Source organism: Anser cygnoides, chromosome 9 (genome assembly GCF_040182565.1).
Source record: "Anser cygnoides isolate HZ-2024a breed goose chromosome 9, Taihu_goose_T2T_genome, whole genome shotgun sequence".
NCBI lineage: Eukaryota > Metazoa > Chordata > Aves > Anseriformes > Anatidae > Anser > Anser cygnoides.
This window is the reverse complement of record NC_089881.1, coordinates 24,067,487-24,090,387: the sequence shown is the minus strand read 5'-3', so window position 1 is coordinate 24,090,387 and position 22,901 is coordinate 24,067,487. Positions and strand designations below refer to the sequence as shown.

The 22,901-nt window shown below is 37.8% G+C and overlaps 1 long non-coding RNA gene across 1 annotated transcript in view; it reads left to right on the top strand.

The window, feature by feature from the left end:
* The window catches only part of LOC106043556 (uncharacterized), a 146,657-nt gene extending 124,157 nt beyond the window's left edge, over positions 1-22,500 (top strand). The window contains exons 2-7 of the long non-coding RNA XR_001211746.3: positions 10,382-10,552; positions 11,664-11,849; positions 16,538-16,668; positions 17,675-17,917; positions 18,448-18,815; positions 20,878-22,500. This is a non-coding gene — a long non-coding RNA (uncharacterized lncRNA). The remainder of the gene's footprint in view (positions 1-10,381; positions 10,553-11,663; positions 11,850-16,537; positions 16,669-17,674; positions 17,918-18,447; positions 18,816-20,877) is intronic.
* Positions 22,501-22,901: the final 401 nt, after the last annotated feature.

Sequence of the window (22,901 nt, the reverse complement as noted above, 5' to 3'; positions counted from 1 at the left end):
TTGGATATATCACAAGCCCCAGCCCATTCAATTTGCAGTAATAATCCTCCTTGATTAAGACTTATACTTAGATTATACCAGAGATCAGAAATCTTGTCTCAGTGGAGTGACATTTATTGCATTTTCTTTAAACAAGTAGGAATTATCCCCATTCAAATGAAAATGAACCTGATGTATGCATCCTACTATTTCTTTAAATACTTATACCTTATCTGTAGTCTTGTCTGTATGAAATAATATTTTAGGCCTTTGTTTCAAATTATAGCAGTGTGAAGGAACATTATAATTTGATCTACCAAATGTGAGGCTGCTGCTTTCTTCATAATATAATGTCAAACTGCTATTGTATGTTTGCTAATTATAGCTGGTAAAGCTTTTTTTTTTTTCTTCAAATTTCTGAAGATTAAGATTACAAACATTTCTAGAACAGGAATGCACATAAAATGAAAACTCATACATTTTTTGCTTATTAGCGTAAAGGTTTACAAGAGACATGGACAGTTCATAGTAGGAAAATGGAAGAGTCATTCTAATTGTTGTTTAAGACTTTAAAACTTCCTTTAAAATCCCCCCCCTTTTTTTTTTCTGGCTCTAAAGGGAGTTTGGTTAGAACCTGGAGGAAAGAAAGTTTATGTATATATATAATGAGAAATATAAATAATAAATATATATATAAATATATATATATGAGAAATAAAGATAAGTAGATTTAATAGCATTCACTCAGGTGGATTTCTTTATTTTCTGGAAGAAATCCAGAGGAATAAAAGTGAGGACAGTCAGGAGCAACCAGGACAGAGAAAGTTGCTGACTGCTTCTTCAGGCAGTTTGAGAAATAGGTCCTATTTTTTCTCACCACTTCTCTACTACTGAACAATGGAAAAAAATCAAAGCAGAAGGCTGCTGGATCACTGCTAGCTAAGCTGTTAGCTTGAATGGCTGGTGGACAAGTTACACTGATGTATTTTTATTGTGTGAGCTTTTGGCTGTGATTGTAGCAAACAATGTGAAGCAAAGGGGTAAATATCCGGAGCACCGGAGTATCCACATCTGCCAGCAATATAATCACACCGAATCTAATAACCTGACGTGTCGCTGCCTGGGAAAACAGTCAGTCAGAAGCTGGATGCCAGGAATTGTGCCATGAAGTAGGGCTGCTTGGAGTTAAACCAAGTGTCATTTCCTCTCCCTTCACCATGACTCTGCCTTAGTGAGAGGAAGGTAAAGTTATAAGGGAAAAGGAGAGAACTAGTCTTTGTGAAAAGAAGAAATAACTGGAAACAGAACAGCACACCTTACCTTGGTTATCAGAATTGCTTTGCATTAAGATATAGTTTCATCAGGCAGAAGTGGTGTTTCAATTGCTATGATTATTCTGGAGTCATTATTGGAGCTGGAGCCAAACATTATTGGAGCCAAACAATGATTATTTAATATAAATCTCTTAAATAGAAAGTTATTCATTTTCAAAATCCTTATTGTTCTGATCTAAAATTCATTTATCAACATTCACAAGACATTGAATGTGTTCCTAAGACTTCTCAACCTGACTAAACTTACACATTAACGTGTAAAATCTTCTTCAAATGTTAAAGTATTACATGTTTTAAAATTTTGTATTATTTGTAGTAAAGCACCATAAAATCCATAAAGTGCTTAGAACATTTAAAACGTATGGAAAAAATAGTGCAATTCATTAGTTAGTGTCAAATGCAGGTACATTTTCATAAAACCCAAATAAAGAGTAGAAGACATTCCAAGTATATATTCTTAGTCTTAATGAGCTTTCTTCATATATATAATTGGTCACTTAATAATAATTTTACATTTATTCAATAGAAGTATTCAGTAATGTGACTTGAGAAGCATTGATTTTTTTCTTCTCTCACATACTCCGATGTGACACTAAATAATAATGATGTCAAACCACTGCTTTTCTGAACAGTCATTATCTTTTTCTAATTGTCTGGTGAGAGAAATGTATTCATCTCCCACAACTCACACTCTTTTTCTGGTAAATAGATCTTTCGTGTGGTAGTAACCTTACATTGACCTGTAACAAAAGTTTAAAGCTCTTGATATATACAAAGTTGTTCAAACACCTTATTTTCCAAGTTACGTGTTTTATTGAGCAGCAGAAACTTCAGAATTCAAATAATTAAATTTCTTTGTGTGTATTTAAACTTAATTCCACCCATATCAAAAATTTAAGCACTTATTTTTCATGCTATATTATTCAACATTTATGCATCTGGCTGTGCAGCACTAGCAGAAGACTACGGCAGCTTTCCAACAAGCAGTGAGTAGTTTTACACCTTCCAGGAGGCCATGGCAGTTGGGTAGGGGCAGGCTCTGAAGGGTCAAGCTCCTCTTTCAGTACAAACCCCCTCACCACGGAGCTGTACTGAGCAATGTCAGAGCCTGCAGCACTGTATTGTCCATACGCTGTGTTTCTGAATGCTTGCGTTTGAAAATGAGCCAATACTACAAAAATTAAGCGGCTAGTAGAATACATCCCTGTTATTTATCTTCATAGACTTCTTTATATACGGTTGTCCAGGTATTAATAATGCTTAGTGAGTCTAATAACAAACAGGATGCAAATGGTAAATTCAATTAATTGTTCTCTAGTAAAAACCCACAAACACATTGCTCCCATCAAAGTTATAACCCATTATAACCCAATTAAAAATAGGATAAAACTCATCCCTTTCTCTTAATAGGCATGCTAAATTAGCTATTTCCTCCAAAGAAAACAACATGTTTAGAAACAAACCCCACAATATTTAGGAATGGGAAAAGAGTTATTTCTTGTCCCCTGCTATTTGCAATCTGTGATTAAGCAGTGTGAAATGGGGCTAAGCTGTCCTGTCGGTGCCTTAGAGCGCTTCTGCCTCCCCTGTGTGCTCCAAATACATCTGGAACAAAAGCAGGGCATGGCATTGCAAATCTTCATTTTCATTAGAAAATCTCTTATAGCAATGGAAACTGTAAACAATGACTGTCATTTGTGTAATCCCACAAAGTTGTAACTCTTGCGGTCATGGATGAAAAGAAAAAAAAACCTTAATTATATGTATTTCTCACATTTTACAGGAAAAGTAATTGGAAGATCCCCACACATAAAATTATTTTCTTGTTGTTTTGCTTGTTTGGCTGATTTTGTTTAGTTTTGTTTATTTTCCTGTGGGTGCATTTGTTTGGTTGAATTTTCAAAAATTGAAATCCTGGTGGTTACAGGTTGGACTGAAAAAAATAGAACGGGTGCCATTTCCGTGGTTTGAAAACTTTTAATCCACTTGATGGTCCAGTGTGTAATCCTAGAATATAGTTTAGTGGAATTTGTTGTGGTATAGCTCTGAAATACTGGAGCATTGTCTTACCATTTCCATGTACAAAAGACATAAATGTTCTAACGAGAAATGAAAATCTTAGATGAGTAGCAGCAACACGTTCATATGGAGAAACATATTTCAATTAATAACTTCTTATATAAAATATTTTTTTTACTATTAATAATTATTAACATTCTCACATCCATTCAGCTACTCTTTTCCAGTATGCGGTGATGATACAGGTCACATAAATTTATACCTTTTTTTTTTTCCCCTGAACCAGTTTTCTAAGTCACTGGACTTTTTCAATGATTTATATGCAGAATACTTTAATCACTCGTACCTCTATACCCACGTCACATATTGTAGCTTATTTTTATTTTTTCAGTGGAATATAACCATTTTAAATTTAAATTTAAAATTATTTTTATGACTATCTGTAGATGAATTCAGTAATTATTAGTGTTTCTGTAAATAATTTGCCTCTGTGATTCCTCAACATATAGCAGATGTACACAATAATTAGAGTTGTGCTACTGCAGGTACAATATAATAATAGGAAAGTACTTGCTTTCTCTTAGGCAACTGTACCATTAATTAAACTCCATTTAATCATGAAGTAATCCATTCAGACCTTGTTGCAGAAACTCTTTCTTAATATACACATGACTTGTTTGGGTGAGTAATTCAACTACTTATTGTTTATTAATAATTTACAGGCAACATGTTCCTGTAATTTCCCCAACAGCACTCTTAGCTGGTAGGCTCTACTGATTTCATGGCATTTTCTTCTCAAAGAGGCTGCCGCTCCACTAGTGTAATTGGCAGAGCCCCATTGACTTCAACGGAGCCTCAGCAATTCTTACCAGCACTTATTTGCATCATTAAAGGCATTTAAAAATCTGGTCTTGTAAAGAACAGATGATGTGATATTAAGAGAAAGTCAAGCACACTGTTTCATGAAAAATGTTCTGAAAGTCACCAGAGAAAGGAAAACTTCACTTTTCCTGGCTTTTCCTCTCTTTTCTGCCATGTGAGGGGCTGGAGACTTATAGCAAGGAATTAAAAGTGCCCACATGTCATTGGCATCCATCGGGGTGTCTTGTCCTCCTGATGGCTTCCCTGACTCCTGCCACCGAAGCTGGCTGAGAACAGCTGGGAGGACCCTGTTTGCCCAGCAGAAAGCTTGCTCCAAACAGTACGTGAATTCATTATTGCACTATCAACAAGCTATAATCTGAATTATTGATTTACCTAAATTTTTTGCCATTATTAAGAACAAGTTTTTTCATGATGCTTTCCTACTCAAACTAGGAAAGTGACAAACAAAACAGTTTTCCTAAAAGTTTTTTTTTTTTTCTTTCAATGCTTCACTAATAAGGCTTGAAGATCACTGAGTTTCTGAATGTAGTTATCTTATTTAAAGAGACATAGTAAGTGACTAATTTAAGCTGTAGAGGATTGAATAGTAGCATTTTATCTTTCTTTATTTTGTAATGTGCTAAAAAATCATCCACAGAATAATGCCAAGTAGAGCATAAAGTTTTTATGAGTGCTCAATCATGCATGGGAAGAAAAAAACTTTTTCCTAAAGCTGAGCACTTACACACTGTTATGTTCAGTTATTTTACTAATCACCATAGTTCTCAAACAAATTGACCATTAAGTTTTCCCACTGAAAACATATTGATATACATAACTAACTTATATGCAATACATTCACCACTCTAAGGTCATTCTTTATGTCTGAGCTACATCTGAATTTACATTAAATGGGCAAGTTTGTGGTGACATATAGCTGTAAAAGAAGAATGATGGTTGCTAATAAAATGGAAGAATCCCAAATCCATGTATTTTGGCACAAAGAGGTTTTCTGAAGCAGAATTCATTTGCAAAGCAAGTTACTGCAGGGATCATAGTTCAGCATCATGATGTAGTAATGAGACAACATGGCACAAAGATGGAAATACTGTAATAAATATCCAAAATGCTACGAAGTCATGACAGTAGGTATGATCAGATACATAATGTTGAGATTCAGAAGTACTCCCCAAAGAGCAAAAGATTTTGATTCCTTAAAATGACATATAACAGGTAAATTGTCTTGCATGGGCACCATGCTTGTCAAATTTATTTGCTGTTCAGCTCACTGTCCAAAAGGCTAGCATAATTTTTTACCCATGTAATTCACACAGAGCGTGGGAAGCTATAAGAGATAAAAATCTTGTAGAGCAGTTAACACTGTTTTATTTCAGAATTGATGCACAGGTCTGCCAAATAGTACAGACGCTTAATACACTCAATTTGTGAAGGAGATTTCAATCTTCACAAATGCACATCTTTTCACTTTCCATCACTGGCTCTGCTGTGTGCGGGAGAGAACCATCAGCAAGGCTGATCAGAGGGGTTTGCTTAGTGTCCATCTCCAGTCCCTGAGGTGGGCACTAGTGGATATTGAAGTTCAAGTACCTGGTATTCGAGTGTAGAACTTCCTTGTTCAGTTAAATAAATCACCCTTGGTTGTAAGGCAAATAGCTTGACAAGACAGCAAGATGCCATGAGAAACCTAGTGGTTCTGGATGGTCAGGACAGATGTGCAACTTCTGAAAGGTGTCTCATGGTTGGGGAAATGGGAGTGAAAAGGAAAAGAACATTTCCCTCCTGACATCAGCCTCTTTTGGTATTCATCTCTCTCTGTACATATATGCACAAGGTCATCCATGTTATAATGTGTCATATGCCAGTTACAAATTTCAGTTTCACATTGTAATTTCTTTATATTAATAGACACTGTTTTACAGGAACAGGGTAAATGCCTAATGACACCACAAAGGAAGGGAAAAGTGGAGGAGGCAGGAAAAATAAGGGGAGCACATTCCTTAAGTTCTAGGTCGGAATGTCAGTGATGGTTTTTCTGTTGGTTGGTGTTTGTTTTTTTTTTTTTTTTTTTTTTTTGCTTTAAATATTGGTGAATTCTGTAATAAACCATTTTTTTTTCTCGGCATCTAGTTCCTTTACAAAAATATCTTTTTTGGGGGCAGACATTGCTAAAATAATTCTAGTGGGGTCTGTTCTCCAGCATCATTCCACTTGCATTCCCTAATGGCCACTTTCCTGTCTTCTGACAGTGAGGTTTCTCTATTTGTGGGTTATCTCATGACATTTCATACACTTCCCAACTTTAGCATTTGGTTCATAGTTATAAGTTGGAATGTGAATTCTGCATAATGAAGCTGGCTAGTGGGAAGTGTGGCCTTTGCAAACCTAAGAAAGGCCTCTGGCAAGGAATCTTTAATAAAAAATATCTCCAAGTTCTGTGGGTTCATGAGCCCAAGGCAAGAGTGAGGACCATTAAATTATTGAAAGGTAAGGAACAGAATATAGGCACATGGCAACACTGTGTGGGGATGGAAATATAGCTAAAGAAAATAGCTGTTAAATTGATTTTACTTTTGAGGCTTATTGTATGAATAGTGCATTGCTGAAAGACAGTCTCAATTGAGTAGCTCTTTCCAGCTTTCTCTTTCTTTTGGTCATTTTACTCATTCTCTTCCCCTCTGAAGTTTTCTGCTAGCACTCTTGGAAGTGATTAAAGCATTGGGTTGTAATCCTGAGCTTTTTTTTTTTTTTTTTTTTTTTTAATTTAACTCCTGGGCAAAAGGGAGTAAAACTTCAGTGAGACTTTGCCAGTGAAAGGTTTGCGGCAGCTGTCAATTGGGAGTTCATCCAAAAAACAGTGGGGTCAATGCACAGATTGTCTGTGGCTTCAGTAGGATTTAGATAAAGCCCGTGGTGATTTTGTTACAGGTAAAATGGCTAAACAATGGCTAAATGGCTAAAACAATGAATGGGATCTCCAGAATCTTCCCTCCTCCTCCCAAGCTAAATAATGCCATGTGTATATTAGCACATCGGTGATGAAAGCATTGCTCAGACTACATTTGTTTAATGAAAGTCATTTAATTAAAACTTAACACCCTTCTAAGATAGCATTGCAAGTAACGCATGAGACTCCTAGAAATACTGGTGGTAGGTGTTTATCCCATTATAATGGACAAGCTTCTGTAAAGTCTGTGTGTTAGGAGTCAGAGCTGTCTTGATTATCATTGCTTGACTGAAAATCAGTGGATTTCTGGTCTGGAGCATAGGTCTAGATTGGCATGAGCTAGCTGCAGCATTAAAAACTATGTCAGAGTGCTTGCTAAACCAGGATACCTGTGCATAATACAATTGAATAGAGAAGTGGCTGCCATTAGGGTGTTTCATATGTTGTGTAAGCTTTAGGGATAAAGTCCATTTAAATATCCACAGGTTATGCGGCGCTTCACATTCTTGTTTCCTGGTGCATGACCAGGGATCTTGCCTTCTACCCAAGTGCAAATAAATATAATCTTCATTGCTATCATCACGGATTTTGTGCTTAGGTTACCCAGTCCTCAGTTCTGAAATACACTTCGACTTAAGTAGCTCAGGTAAAAAAAAAAAAAATGAAAAGTGGCTCCTAGCAGGGCTGCAGATGCAATTCATTTGTAATATTGCTACTTAAGTTGCTCTGCTTGTGCTGCATCGCCCTGCTCCTTTGAAGGAACAAGTTGTTATGGCTGGTGCTACGTGCATTACTCCAAAAAGCTTTTGGAAGTAATACAGATAGACTAACACTCATCATACAGAAAACCAATGTTTATAATAGCAGAAGAGCATTCGTATTTATATTTCACATTTTCCTTATACACAGCGGATAGAATTGATTTCATACTGGACTCGGTGCTTTAGCTGCGCTATCTTCCCTCTTGCAGGGAGAAAGCATTTTAATGGAAGTAGATACTCTTGTTCTCTCACAGGGGATTTGTTATATTAGTGTCATTTTTTTTTTCTTTTTTTAAGCAAATGCAACGGAAAGCTCAGTAGTGGGACAGGAAACCTCTTTGTCTTTGTATAACAGGCAAAATCACTGTGAGCAATAATAGCATAGGGGCAGTTCATGGGCTCTGAGCTGCAGCTCTGCACCTGGGGAGTGCAGGGCTAGGGCATGGAGCATCCTCTGCACGTGATGGCCACTGCCAGCCTGGTTAGTGGCTTGGCGGTGACCTTCACATCTTGGCAGCATCTGAGAGGGGATCAAACCCTACTCAGAGGCATCTGGAAAACTGGCAGAGAAGGGGATAAGCAACACAAGCGTGCTCACTTTGGCTGGTAAGAGCGCCCCAAGCTTAATGACAAAATACAAGCAAACCTGTAGCCAGATGAAGTCCTTCATACATAATGTCATTGGTAATAGTAAAAACATGAACATTTGAGTTGTGAAATGTACATCATGTCCCAGAGATGATTAAAAATACATAATAAATACTTACCTGGAGGGGCTTGTAAGTGGAGGCCCTAGCAGGAATGCATCAGGGGTCTTTATGCAAAATGATTTTGTAATGGCTGAGGAAGAAATTATTTATTAGTTCATCAGACGTAAAGGAATAGTTAATGATAGCATTCATTACAAACTTTATTGTGGCACATAATTAGCAATCTGCTTCTATCTGAGCACAGTAGCAAAGCATAACTGGTAGAATAACAAATAAATATGATTTATAATAATATAAAAATTATATTTTCCTATCAGAATTAATGAATCCGAGTAGAGAGAAACAGCAAATGCATTTAGCACAGATTTCAGAATTCAGTTCCCAAATACCAAATTCTTCCCTGTGGTGTGCTGCTGGTCTCAGAAAGGCTCGTGCTGTTGGCCCTGGGTTGGGCGATGGCTGCGTGAGCATCGGGCTGGGGCAGGGGGAGCGAGGCAGAAGCCGGCTCCTCCTCCTCAGCCCTTGGTGAGAAGGGCTGCTCGGGGGCAGGTGCTGCGTATCCACCGAGAACAGTCTCATGAAAGTCACATTTATAGCAGCAATCATCACTTTGGAGAATTTGGATTACTCATAACGCATTTCTGTTCAACTTCCCTATCAAGCAGGTAGCACTTTTAGTCCATCCTTTATTTATTTATTTTTTTTTCAAAAGAGAAGGACAGGGAAAATATAGATTTCATGAGAGATTAGGTGTTCCAGTGTCAAAGATCTGGGCCTTGCAAGGAAGCATCTGGTTTGGGAAGTTGAACCTGACCCTCGGATGTGGGCTTTCATTATCCTCGCAAAATGGAGCACTTCTGGTGTCGACCATTAGATATTTTGAAGTCATCGTCTTGACTCTAACATTAATCTAAAGAAGGCTGAGTCTACTGCGTTCCGGTTGTACTTTAGTGAATGTTTAAATTCTGCCCTAGTTGCTATACTTCTTTTCACAGTTTAAAGTAGATCATTCTGAACAGATGTTACACATCTGGATTTTTTACTTTTTTTTTGTTGTCTTTTTAGATGCATTATAGTCACTTCTGAAAACACAGAAAAAAATATTAATGTACTTTCCTGATCCAGGGCTTCTGTCAGATGATTAGACTTTGCAAATATTCTAAATTGCTTGAAATGACTCAACACATTTAAGAGTATAAATATAGCATAAATAAATAATGCAGACTATTGGAAAGTATGGCACATCCTAATATACTTATTATTCCCATGAGGGAAAATGGTAAAAGATAATTGGAAATTCACAAAAAGTTTATAGAATTAATGTTATCTGCTAACAAGTCATGAACGATTAGGTTTCAGATATGCTAATCCTCACAGTACTTATTGGTGTTTTCATTTTTTCTAAAAGTAATAAATGAGATAAACATTTAAAAAATTAAGCTGGGCAATGTTTACCTGCTGATTGAAAATATCAGATGTGATACTCAACAATGCTTTCTGACTGTTTTTAACCTAGTCAAAGTCTTTAGGAGCATTCATTTCCAGCGTCTTCACCTGTTGGGTAGGGTACATCTTTGCATTCAGCATTTGCTCACACAAGGGTGTCCTCCTGGTCCAGGTGTGGGGCCCAGTTAAACAAAGCCAACTCATCTCATGGGATATTGCCCCTTCCACTTGTGTTTTAAGGGAAATCTGTCATCATGAGATATGAGGCAGTAATAATGTCTTTACTTTCTCCAAAACCACCAGCAAAATGTTGTTTTGGATGCCTGAACATAGCCAAGAAACCCAAGTAAAAGAGCAGATCGTGACGGGCGGAGCACCATATCCTGCCATATTTGATTTTGTCTCCTGCTCCTCTGCTTTGCGGTCACCTCAGCCATTCCCCAGGACCACAACATATGCCTCAGCTTTCCTCAGGTGGGTCACTCATGCTCAGAATCTATTAACCAGTTTGTTGCTGTTCATCTTTGACCTCTGCAGCAAACACAAAAAATGGAAAAGAGAGGAAAATTGATGTTGATATTATTTATAGCCCTACTTTTTTTGTGAAAGATGATCTAGATCCTCTCCTTTATGTTTACTCTTTAAATATTAACTTTTTTTTTTAAATGAAATGGAATATATTCTCCAACAGCAGCAACACTAAAAAGTTGTAATAGTCTGCTTTTTTTGGGTTAAAACGGTGTAATATTTATAGAGAGATTTTATGATTTTCCTCTTGTGCTGGTGTTGCGTTTCTGTTCATGGTACTTGGTGTTTTGTGCAAGAATGCAAATTAATTTGCTGCATTTAAAACTTTTTTTTTTTGACTACGGATTATGCTTAGTATTAGTGCTACAAGAAAAAAAAACGACAACGTAATTCATATAATTTACTGAGAGTATAAATGAGTGAGGAACTCAGTGAAGTATTTTACATAAAGACTAATATACATTTGGAATATATTCTCAATACATCCATATATATTTTTGGAATACAGAGGCCTTAGGCCCAACCCATACCCAGTGGAAAAAAAAACCTCACTGATTTCAGATTCTTTGAAGGAGAACTTAAATGAATTTAGGAAGATATTAACTTTGTTTCAGAGATGGATGGGATTAAGAGGTCAAACTGGAAAGTAACAGAGCAGAATATAGCCTGAACCTGACAGACCAATCAGTTGTTTTCATAGATTTTTAAGCAAGAAAGTGCCATTATAAACATCTTTTCTGACCTCCTGTGTATTGCAAGCCAGGAAATTTAATCCATGATTCCTGCATTAGAGGAAACTGCTCTCCTCTATTTCATAAAATGGCTGTCTTGTTTGTTTTGCTTAGTGCTATTTTATTTTCTCAGGGTGTAGAATATCAGCCATTAGATAACAAATCTTGGCGTAGCTTTCTGTAGATTTGTTTTAAACATTTTGATGTCTATTGTATAAACGAGGGTTTCATTAAACAAAAACTACCGAAAACAGCATAGTCACTGCAAATGTTTTTTTCATCACTGCATAGTATTTATCTCTTTTATTTTATTTTTTCCTCTTAAGGTAACAGAGAGCTCTTTATTTTAGCTCAAGAGCCTGATCCCACTTATACCTCTCCTATGTCTGGTTTTGCCATAAATCCAGAATGATAACCCCACTGTACTGACATATTCACAAGAGGGACATCAACATTATTTGTGGAGGAGTGGCACAAAAATAAGACGTGGAAATGCGTGGAGCTGAAATCAGGTAAGACTCACTTGGGAAAGAAATGCAGTTTTGGAAAACCACTTCCAGTTCAGGATACGGGAGCTTGGAGGTTGAAGTTCTGGCCAAAAGATGAATCAGAGGGTAAAATAGGCAGGAGAAACTTCTGAAAAAGGTTCTTTGTAGGAACGTTCACTGTAAACACACAAGTGTGTCTCCATCATGCAGAAAATCTCTTGAGTGTTTCTTTATGTACTGGCGCTCCTTCAGTGACTGTATTTGTATTTTCCCATTTGATTTCAGCAAGAGATAAACAATCTCAGAGAAGAATTTAGACAATTAAACTACTTTATTTAATCACCTGATCTATTTTAGAAGTCAAGAAATTTTATTTTGTTAAAAAACATGTAAAATTTTATTTAGACAAATGGTGTATTCTATGTTGCTAAAGACTTTAAAAACAAAACAACAGAACTTCCCGCAATGAATGCCTCAGTTTCCTTCTTCAATTCCTAGCTGCAATGCTGCAACAAAGTCACTTTTCTAGATGACAGATTTGCTCTGCCATTTTGCAGGTATAATGTAGAAGAGCATTAGTCTTTAACAGCCATTTCAGATGCTCAAGCTGCTTTAAAGCTTCTGTGGTTTTGAACTAGCATCGCCTCTCGTGGCACTATCAACTAGGCTACTTAACTGCTGTGTTCAAACACTGTGTTTTATGTAATCTGATTTGTGCTGCCCAGATTCATGGAACCACTTTCTTCTGTGGCATTTCTGCAATCACTGCTTTATCTTAATTATGATAATAAGTAATTTGCAAAAGGTATTGAAGTGGAAAAATAAACAAAGTAAAAAGAAAACTCCCAGATAAATAACTTACCAGAAAGAATTACTATTGGTTTTATTATCAAGCACTAGCTATGCTGGATTTTTAAATAAGCATTTATATATATATATTTATATATATATATATATGAATATTTATATATAAGTATTTCAAAGCTTACTCAAAACGATGTATCGAACTCATTAAAAAATACATATCAAAACAAATAGACAATTACAATTCTGTTCTAGTGAGGAAAGAAAGAAAATGCTGGAAAACACACCAGAGCCTGGCGCAGAATGCTAGGTGCAGGCGATGCTCCACGTCTTTCACAGCCAGGCATGTAACTACACATAACTACTCACTGTCCAGTTTGGGAATCTTTTTCACATACCCACTTACAGTCCTTCAAGCTGATGAGGTGTTATTCTTTCAGTTGCTATAACACCATTTAGATATCCAGTGGAGCTGGGGCTGCATATGCAGAGTAATTTCTTACAGTGACAGTAGATCCTTCCAACTAATTTGGAAGTATGAAGTAACCTTCCAATACACCAAACATAAAATCCTTCTTCAGGAAAGCCATTAAACAATACTTTTAGGTTAGATCTTGCTTTCTCCTTCCTGTAAATAGGGAAGTACTACTTATAAGCTACAGTACCTTATCTTCTGTGCATAACAGAATTAATTGGCTTGGGAATCCCCAGGCAGCTGTTTGCTTTACCACAGGCTGGTAATTGATGGTGTTAAATTGCACACAGAGGTCACTCAAACCATGGAGTTTTGTGAAAAATCCAGAAATAGTTTACCATGACCACATGGGAGGACTGGCGGAGGAATCTCACAGTATTCTGTTTGAGTATCTACTACCTTTCTTGTTTGGTTTTCCAATTTTTAATAGACTTTTTCTCTGGAAACAGCTTTTAAATTATGAAGCTGGTATATACCTGAAATGAAATGTTGAGCTTTCAAAAGTATATTTTTAAGAGTTTTGATGGGGTTGAAAAATGTGAGCCTGAAAATAAGAAGACTGATTTGACTCAGAGGAATCTGATGTTGGCATCAGCAGGAGCAAACAGGCAGCAGCAAGGACTGAGCTGCATGCCTCTGCTACTAATATTGCCAATTAAAACTAATGGTGTGGCAAAACCAACAATGAAGGGGAAAAGGTTGGTCCAGCTTCCCAAATCTGAATGTATGAATTTAGCAGAACAGTTATGCTGAGTTCTTCTCTGAGATACCTGAAAAAAACAAAAAACCAAACCAAAACAAAAAAAAAAACAACACCCTGAAGAAAGTCAGGACCAGTTCCCTTTTAGACAGAGGTTATATTTCAGTATAAAATCCAGCAAGAGGGAGTAAAACTCATTACCTACGGTTTACTTAAGGACATTGGATGGCTCAGGAACCCAAATGCAGTCCATGTACTGGTTTTGCTACGCTGCATCTTTTTAATTAAAACACACTTGAAATTCACATATTTAATGTTTGAACATTTGTTCTTGGGTTTTTCTGTGGAGGAGCTAAACAAGAGATGCCCTAGGGATAAGGGGGATGGCAGCTCTTAGGCCCTGTAGAGACAGACATCTGGGGGTTGTGAAGGTGGATGATAAACATCCACGTGTCTTTCAGTGTATATATTTCTCAAAACATCTGTCTTCACATGTCTTCATCTGGGGAACCTTACCCAAAGAAAGCTGGGGAGGTCCCAGTGGGCCAGGAAAATTTAAGGCTGGCTGACACAGTGAAATACTCAAGGAAGAATGAGCTCTGTGTGCTTTATTTCTGGCTTATGTTGCCAGGTGAGTTAATAAAAATTCATTTCAGTTAATCTACATCCACTGAGTATTGTCTGTGTCTCTGCGGCTGAATGATGCTTTGGTCACGTCTTGGCGATGCTAGCAGAGCTTAGAGCTTCTAATGTCCATGAATTAGAAGAATCGATCTCTTTGAACACATTTTAAATTGATCTTTGATTGGACCACATAGCTCTTGGATAAGGTACCCTAGTATTAGTCAATTTGACTTGGAAAGATGATGATTCAAATTAAAATTGAAACATGACCTATATTGAGCAGCTGCAGTCTGCAGAGTGATATTTTTTCTTGTCTTTTTCTTTTTTTCTTTTTTTATATTTTTAGCGTGCAGCTCTGTTTGTGATGTCCTTGCTTTGAATACTAATGTCTGTGCCCAGGGCTGTGTCCAGAATTGCTAACTCAGGCATTTGCATTAACGATTGGCGGCCTGTAATATCACTTTAATCCTGGCTTTGAATTACTCAAATTCTGTAGCACAAAATGCTTCTGTATCTCTGCTTATAAGAACATCTGACATAGTTACACAGAGCTGCCTGTAGGTTTGGAGGGGGCTGATTTTTTATCCATCAGTAGCCTTCTCTGTCTTAATAGTAGTTTGAAATCACTGTGATGGTCTTGAAAAAGTACAAGTATGGTTAAGGCCCTGCCTTCCCAAGGGGAAGGGGTTGCATCCAGGCACCTGGAGGACAAGGGTGGCTTCCTGTGTGCCCACAGGTGCCCAGCACCCAGGAATACCACAGACAGGGTGGCAGAACATCATATGTCTCTTCGTGATTTCCCAGGATGGGCATGACCTTTGCACAACTGCCAAAAAAAAAAAAAAAAGTACAAAATGCTTTGCACATAATTACTTACTTTGATTAACCATAAATCAAAGTTCAGTAATTTATGTAGGTATGGAAGAGGTGAAACCTTGCTGATGTATCTCAGATGTTCTTTCTGTATTCCTTACCCTTACAGGAAAGGAGTGTTTAATCTTGGGTTCCAATAATTACCTGTTTTATTAATAAGTAAACCCAATGCATCTTAGATGTCAAGTATCTTGTGGTTTCAGTCTCTTTCAAACATGCCGTTTTATGACCAAACCTCATTTCTAAATTCAGCAGATTTGAGCCGATAATTAAATTTTCATGGCTAAATTATAACTAGCTATTTCCCCTTATCCCCTTCCAAAGAAGATTTATAATGGGAAAACTGACAAGTCAGGACACTTATAAATTTATATCTGAAAGCTCCATTGTGTCAGCTTCTTCAGAGCAGTCTTAATGTGATTGTCTTGTCAGCTGCATCAATAATAGAGGGCGAAGATCAATCTGTAATGAAGGCAGATGAGATATTTTTTCTAAGTGTAGAACTGTGATTCTTTCCCAGTAACTGGAAGTTGCAATTACAGTGGTCGTGCTGGATATTGCTCTTCAAATGCCTTGTAGACCTGTAGTTTGGAATAGCCAATGTCAGATAAAATTCACCCACCATAGCAACACATTGCTCGCGAAGGTTTGCACAAAAGTAGGTCATATCTTGGCATTTTAGAATAAAAGTTATATCTCCGAAGTACAAAATGTATTGCATTTTGTCTTTGTTTCATTATTACTAAGCCTTCAGTTCTATTTTTCCACCTGCAAAATTAATTTCTTTGGAGATATTAATTTCTCTGTAAGTGAAAAGAGGAGAAGCAAGAGCACTGCCAACCTCACGTGGCTGCGGAGAGACGTGTTAACTGGGAGCACGTGGGGCTCCACTGCAACAGTCACTTGGGTGCCTGCTTTGCTGGGATCTGCACGTCATGGAGGAGATAGCCCAGGTGCAGGGAGACCAAAGGAGTACTCTGCCTCCATATATGACACCTAAATCATCCCTTGCCCCTCTCTGTTTAAGGAAATATGTTGAATTACTCAAGCAAATAATTCATGTGTAGACACCCAAAGGTTGTTTGCTGAGTTTACTGGATGTCTACTGCATCAGTACGTTCATTCTTCTCCTCCCTCTTCTGTGGCGTTGTTACTGAAGCTCTGATTGGGATTATCAGATTGTTTTCTGTAACCTGAAAAGTGTGTTCACTCAAAATAGATCTCTTATAATCACAGGTTAGGAGAGCATTATTAAACGCAAAACTCAGCCCTCTGGGAGCTGGTGGAACTCATCCTCTAGAGATTTTTTTCCTGCAGAAAAGGTTTCGTTACGGACACCCTGGAATACTGTTTGGAAAGACAACAAGGTAATTCAGCTTTTCATTTCTGTTTGCTAAGATCCTGTTCAAGTTCTTGTTCCTTGACATATAAGCTTGTTTATGAGAACTAAAAGATCTTGAAAAGAGTAATTAAGCACTTAAAAACATGGTGTTATATTCTTCTTTAAATGACTAGGTTGGCCTTTGGATTTGGCCATGTGGTTTAGGTTTTTTTTTGGTTTGTTTGCTGTTGCTATTGTTGTTGGTAAAACAAAGCATCTTTAACAATAAAGACATCTTGTAGCTTTATCTTATCCCACATTTTATTCTGAGGAGTCCCACAGTTTGATAAGCTGTAGTTTGGAAGAAACACTTCAGTGCACCTGAAAGCTGAAGCACACGATTTTTCTTTGGAAGAGCAAACAAAGCAGAATGAGAAGGGAAGAAGCAGGGCAACAGCCTGCTTGTCCCCAGTCGACAGATGAGTGACCACGTTAACAGGACACAGTTTGTCGGGCTCCACTTGAAAGGCCACCAGTGCCATTTGCTAACATGGGGACCGGCCATTCCTCTAGGAAAGACGGCCAGCTGGCAGAGCATGGCGTCAAAGCAAGGAGCTGACCCAATCTGAAACAGCTGAGAATTCACCCCATATTTTCTGTAAATGATAGAAGAACTTTTTCAGTTCCTCACAGTGGCTTAATAACAGATCCAGCTCCCTTTTTTTTTTTTTTTCCTAAATCTCCTAGAATATTTCCTTACGTATTTTCTGCATCAGTTTTTGGTAGAGTCCTGGTACTCATTGCAGGTTATTTTGTCCTTGGCTCCGTCTTTTGAAATGCTCAGCTGTGCCGTGAGGGAGTAGGCAGACCACTCTGGGATTTCGATGAGCAGTCAAATGGTAACAACAATGAACATTAAAAGCAAATTGCTGAGAGGCCGTGGGGCACAAGCCGGAGGTCCTCTCCATAAACAAGTTAGGAAATGTTTTCAAAACAGTAATGCATTTGGTTAAGTGAGTCTCGGTTGATGGCTGTCTGTAAATGATTCTCAGAGAAAAGAAGCTGCATCCATCGACTTGTTTTCACTGGATGATTTGGATTTGGAAGCAGAGCCGGCTTTGCCTTGCTGTGTGAAGCAGAGCACCCCATCTCGCTGCAGTGGCGCCCGGCGCGCTGCTCGCTCACCTCCACGCTGACTGCAGCACCTCTGCTCCTTCACAGCACCCTTTGCTTCTGAGTGGCTTTGTCCCATTCCCAGATCCTATTTCCCTTACCATGGAAAGCAAATTAAAAAGGTAAGAACCTTCAAAAAAAAAAAACATGGTATTAAAATGGTACGGACTCACTGCCTCCATCTCCAGCGAGCTTTTAGCCCAGCGTGTCTGGTCAGTGCTCGGTCCCGTTGCAAGCCCTTGTTCCGAGGTGCTGCTTTGAATTTCCCACCGCCCATGTATGCAGCATCCAGGAGAACATCCCCTTGGTTCAGAAGTGATCTACAACTGAGTGTTGCTGGGTAAAAAGTTTCTAGATGAAATTAATTTCCTGTTGAACATGGGGAATATTCAAAACTATTATCACTTAAACAGAATATTGCAGTCAGCCACAACTTCAGCAGTGTGAAAGGCAGTAATGAGAACAATCTTAGCTTTCCCTATGCCTGCCTTGGAGACTGAACAGCTAGCTAGGGCACCTTGGAAGGCAATAAAAGCAAATTAGTTGATGAAATTGTTCTCTATAGTGTGCAATACAATTTTTCCTTCAATAGTAAGTCTGTGTTAGGGAGGAAAGAATGTCTGAAAATAAAGTTAGTCCTCTGTTTTACCAGGCTGGTGGGGAAGATAAAGGATCCTGCTGTTCAGTGGGTGTATGCGACGGAAAGCTGCTACCTCCCCTCCCCGTGCCTGCTGCTTTTCCCATCCGACGTGTGACTTGCCTTTCCCATGCCTTTGAAGCATCTAGCAGCCAGAGTTTGCTTGTCTGCACAGGATGGATGCTTGCAATGCAATTACATTCTTGGTATTAAGAAGGTGAAAAGACTGATGAGGATTGCTGTTATCCTGCAGAAGCTCTCCTACCAGTACCTCTCACACAGGTTTCCTGCACCAGTCACCTTCTGCACCTTAGCATGGGTTCAAAGCTCACATCTCAGCAGGGTTGGTCCACATTACAGAAGCACAGGAGAGATTTTTCCAGGTAATGGCTTTAAGTCTGACTTCTGGGAGAGCTCCTCTTCTGGTGTGATGCAGCATACCACCGAGGAGTGCAATGGGGGCTATGTCTGTGCCAGCTGAGGGCTGAACTTTCTACAAAAATTGTCATGCTCTGGGGTTACAGCCTCTCCAGCAGCAAAGATCAATTAGAGGCAATGATCTCTTCTAATCCTTCTCTAAAATTAGTAGTCTGGAGGTGGACAAGAGGTTAATTGTTGCAAACTAGTAAAAGCTCAGTGATAAATGGTGAAAGCGAGCAAGTGTATACTCCCCCCACCCATGTTTAGCTCTGTATAGTCCCGGCGGACAATGTCACAGCAACCCACTATTGCTGATCGTGTGGCTTCGATCACAATTTGAAGGTGGGTGAGGACAGTATGACAGGCAGGATGGTCAGGAGACTGCAAGAGCTCTGGCTGCCACCAGTGGCAGTTCAGTTTCGGGCTGGAGGAAGGGTGGTAGCTTCAGGGCTGTGGACAGCCAACCTGAGGCCAGCTGGCAATAATTATTATTAAGTTGGCTGATCTCACCTCGGATCTAGAAGACTATCAGTGTCAAACGTGGTGTGTACTATGGAGTGCCAAGTAGATTAGAGAGTAAGCCTCTTCGGCTGCACAAATTTCTTTCAGTGCATAAGAAATTGATGTAAAATTGAGTGTTTTTCTTATTATCATTCTGCAGTATGTCTCTAGCAAAATACTTCCATTACAAGCACATCTTTCTTTGGGGCTGGTAGGGGAAAAATGGGTAAGACTTGCAGAACCGTCCAATTTTATTGAGGATATGTTGAAAATAGAACAATGTTGAAATTGACGTAGTGTTTTGGCTTCACATTTTTTATTGTGGTGAGCTGGAATAGTTTTTTAATCCACATTTTCCCTCTAATTGCCAAACAAGGATTTGATGATTTATGCTGCCACATGCTTGCTAAGGATGTATCATTCCTATGGTTTTGTCAGTAACTGTTGAGTTTCCTCAGAGAGTTCATCATAGCCTTTTCTTCTTAATTGGGCAACTCAACTTAAACTGATATTGGTTTTAAACAAAACTAATATTATTTTAATCACAGTTAGCACTGGTGGATGCAGAAGTGTGTGTTTCAACCCAGATGAATTTAAAGTCAGAGAAGAAATGAGATTAGCTATATACTGACATCTTCAGACAAATGAACCTAGTACAAAAGACAGTTTCTTATTATACGTTTAGTGATTAAACTTTTCCCACATTTGAAAGTCCCTAAAGCTTCTGGAGAAATATTGGAGTCAAAACTCTTGGTAACCAAATAACAGTCAATTCATTGCTACGCTGACTGGGTACTTGGCAGCGTGCTGTCCCACCATTGCTTGGGTTTTAACCGTAAGATGATATTGCTGCTAAAATATCTTAGAGAACTGGAGGGGATAATGAGAAGTCAAATTTAAACAGAAGTCAACTTTCTCCAGACTTATTGTATATACTCCTGAGGTTTGTTCATACATCCAGTGGCTTCACTTTACTTGAAGTTCTTAGTTAAAATACATAGTCTAGGTGGAAGGATATGCTACAGGTGCAAATCATCAGTCAACTTTCATTCAAATACAACTTTTCAAAATTTTTCCTACGGAAAAACTGTATTTTTCATTAAAAATATGAGATTTTTTCAGAAAAATAAATAATTAGAAGAATATCAGTAACTTTCAGTGATACATCTAAAATCTTTTTTCTTCTAAGAAAATAATGTCTCCTCTAGCAGACTTTGGTAGAATTTTAAGTATGAAGAAATAAGAAACTACACAACAAAACATTTCTTAGGGATTTCATAGGGATATTTGTAGTAAAAAAGTCCCTGAGAGCCTTCTTCAGTTTAGCCTTGGAAACTCTGTCCTACAATGAGGCTGACACACCCCAAGGTCCACACCCATTTCTGTTTTGGATGTATTTCCCAGGAAATGACACTCATGGATATGCATCTGAACAGATTTTGAGCTGATACTGAAATTAGATCTCTCACTTGTTACAGTCAAAAGAAAAAAATAATAATATATATATATATATTTTAAATTCAGCTTTGTCGAGGAAGAGAAAACATGTTACATCTATGGCTCAAAGGGAGAATAAGAGAATGATGGAGAGCCATGGCCTGACGAGCTTAACTTCTCCAGATGACTGAGCACAGAATGAAGAAATGTAATCACTGAAGAGTAGCGAGAGTCCTGATTTTCTCATCCCTCTGTGGGATTTTTGGGTGAATACATCTCTATTGTCCTCACTGAAATAGCATCTTACATATAAAGGTACTTCTGGAAGACTTTTGTGCTGAGCATCTTCTGATAAAACATTCACAAAATAGCCACTTCCCTTTTTATCAAGAAAAGCTATAATCATGCACTTTTTTAATATCTTCAAATGAATCTACAGTTTGATTTTCCTTAGCAAACGAAATCTCTGTGATTTCACAAAAATCATTTAAAAAACAAAAACAAAACTACAACAGCTTAAGGCTTAATAAGTAAAAGTGCTCTCTCTTTAAAGAGTGCTTAAATATTTACCGTAAATGAAGAAGAGGTCTTCACAGTCTAAATGAGAAATAATGCCCCTGCCATTGCAATTGTATAAGAAATTACCTTTTGGTAAACGAGAAAAACCTTTCTATTTTGGCTCATGTAAAAAGTATGCATAGTTTTCTTCTGTCATAAGTGATTTGCTTGTCAGCATGTCCATCACAATAGCGTGGCTCAATTCACACCTGCCCTGAAGGAGTATATATGATGGTAACTATAGTCAGTGCAATTCAGTGATATTACATCGGAATTATTACCACCAGGCTTTTTTTCACAGTAACCGTTTAAGCTAGTGTTTAACATAGAAGGTTATGTAAAATGTTATGCGATGATTATGAAATATTTTTTATCCTAAGAAATAGAATTGGTCAGAGTGTATGTGTCAGCATTTTTCTCTGAAGATTTATTTTTAATTAATTTTCACTAGATAAGATAGTTATTACCTTTTCTTTCGTGTATCAAATTTCTTATATTTCTTTAAAACGCTATTGCATCCAATAATGTCTTTAATCAAAACTGGTTTTAGTTTTTAATACATTACAAAAAAAAATCAAGGAGAATAAGTCAGACTTATACTTGATAATACTGAACAACTTTTATTGCTTTTATAATTTAAATATTTTTAATGATTGAAAAACCTGTTCTACATTATTCTGGGAGAGGACAGATGGCCAGCTAATGTGTAACATGTAAATAAAGTCAGTATTCTCATCTTCTACTTAAAAAAACAAATACAGTCTCTGACCATAATTCCGCAAACATTTTCAAAACCCAGGAAAAAGAGCCATGTTCCTCAAAATGTGTTTTTTTATATCACTTCTAAGTGCATTAGTGGTTTGGAACAGAGGGAACATAGAAAGTGAAGTGTTTTATGATAAAGTGAAATTGTTATGGGTTTGATTGAAAAAAAAACCTGCCGGCTATTATGGGCCATTTCTATGGATCCCTCAGAAGTGCCACAGCAGGACATGTGGGCTGCACTCTCTGGCAAAGACCTTGCTTAGTTCTGTGTGTGTCTTGGTGTTACCTGTTTCTCTTGTGTGGAAGTCAAAATATGGAAATGGTAAGTGGAAAAACAAAAGGATAGCCAGTATCATTTAATTTCCTGCTCTAACGGGCCAGTGGCTCTTGCTTCCCAGCAGCTGCAGAGCATGGCACATCAGCTTGTGCACCATCCTGAGCTGTGCCTGAAGCTTTTGTTTACTATCGGCAGGAAAGGAAAAAGAAAAAAAAAATTCTATGTGTACCTACATAATATATATAAAATATAAATATCATCAGCTATTTCTTTCATTAGCAATGAGTATTTTAGTATCAGCTTTGTATGTTGGTACAAAGGAGGATCTAGGTCTGTGCTTGACAGGTCTGTTCTGTGTCAAAAGTGAAGGAAAAGCTCTGCGCACATGTGGGTTTACAGCCTTTCCACCACAGGATAAGTTTACAAATGCTACCATCAGGAATGCAGCTCCAGCTTCAGCTAAACCAATTAGGCCAGTAAAGCAGGCCAGTTTGGAACTGTTCAGGCAGTC